The 1558-nt window shown below is 43.5% G+C and overlaps 1 pseudogene; it reads right to left on the minus strand.

The window, feature by feature from the left end:
* Positions 1-531: 531 nt before the first annotated feature.
* LOC116087844 lies at positions 532-606 on the minus strand (annotated as a pseudogene).
* Positions 607-1558: the final 952 nt, after the last annotated feature.

The raw sequence follows: 1558 nt of genomic DNA on the forward strand, positions 1-1558 counted from the left end.
CTAAGATGGCATGAAGCTGCTAACAGTCCTTGAGGATGTCAATCCTTACATGTCTCCTCTCCCTCTAAGCTGTAACCCTTGGGTCAGTGTTCAGCATTGGACAAGTAGTTCAGCATGGTTCTTGACCGACAGATCCTTTTAATTTTACAGCAGGCAGGAAACTCTGACCTGGCTGGTCCATTGTGTTCCCAGGAGAAAAGCAGCCCAGTTTCCCAGATTTTCTGAGTTGACTTTTAGATACCCTGTCATCTTTTTTTTTTATTTTTTCTTCAATAGGGACTCACTATATAGCTTAAAGCTCACTATAGGCTGGTCTCAAGTTTATAGACATTCATCTGCCTGTGCCTCCTGGTGACTAGGATTAGAGGTGCCAGCCACCACACCCAGCCAATCCTGGAACCTTTAAAAAAGCATCCCAGGTGTTTTCAGATGGAAAGATGGTTGAAATGGTCTAACACTCTGATTCACTGTGACTCTCCACCTTCCTAAACCTGAGAACCTTTTTCTTTTTTCTTTTCTTATCTTTTTTTTTAAAATATGGAACGTTTCACGAATGCGCGTGTCCTCCTTGCGCAGGGGCCATGCTGATCTTCTCTGTATCGTGCTGAGAACCTTTATAATACAGCTCCTCACATTTTGTTGCTACTTCAGAACTGTAATTTTGCTACTCTTATGAATCAAAATGTAAATATCCGTGTTTTCTGATGGTCTTTGATGACCCTTGTAAAAGAGTTGTTTGACAACCCCTCCCCCAAAGGTGTCTGGCTGCTCAAGTTGAGAAACACTGATCTAACACATCAATACTATTGACCCAACATTTTTTGTCTGGGAAATTCTGCTCGCACAAACTGTAACCATCTCACAGATAGAAATACGACCTCTTCCTGAGAAAAATATTACACTGAGATACATTTTCCAATAAAACCCAAGTGTCAGTTTTTACTGCAAGGGTTGTGTTACAGAATGGAAATCGCAAAGGCTGCCTGAGGCCTGGGTCGGAGCTACTTGCCCCGCAGTTAGTCGAGTGTTTTAGGAGACATGCCTAGGGCTAACGTTTTACAGGTGAAAACCTGGGAAGACACGGGAGCTGCTGCTCGTGGTCCAGTTCCTAGGTAAGCAGATGGACAGCTGTACAGGATTCATTTTATTGAGTCCACATTTGAAATCACATTTGAAAACAGAAACTAAAAAGGAGCAGATGTGCAGGTGGGAAGGAGGGTGTGTCTGAGAGGCGTTGCTATGGGCAGTGGGGTGGGTGGGATCAATGGAAACGTGTATGAAGTTGTCAAAAAATGAACGCAAGTTTTTTTTTGCTTTTGTTTTTGTTTTGTTTTGTTTTTTTAAGAGAAAAGAAGTTGTGTTTTATTTTAAAAAAAGGAAGGAAGGAAGGAAGGAAGGAAGGAAGGAATGTGTTTGTATGGTGTGGGGGAAGGCCGAGCCTCTGTGGGCCCATGCTGAGGCATCCCTTCCCTCTTCTAAGGCATGAGGGAGTAAAGTAGGAGAAAGACAGAGACAGAGACAGAGACAGAGGGAGAGAGAGAAAGGGGGAGGGGAGAGG

The sequence above is a fragment of the Mastomys coucha genome, unplaced genomic scaffold, assembly GCF_008632895.1.
Source record: "Mastomys coucha isolate ucsf_1 unplaced genomic scaffold, UCSF_Mcou_1 pScaffold13, whole genome shotgun sequence".
Taxonomy (NCBI): Eukaryota; Metazoa; Chordata; class Mammalia; order Rodentia; family Muridae; genus Mastomys; species Mastomys coucha.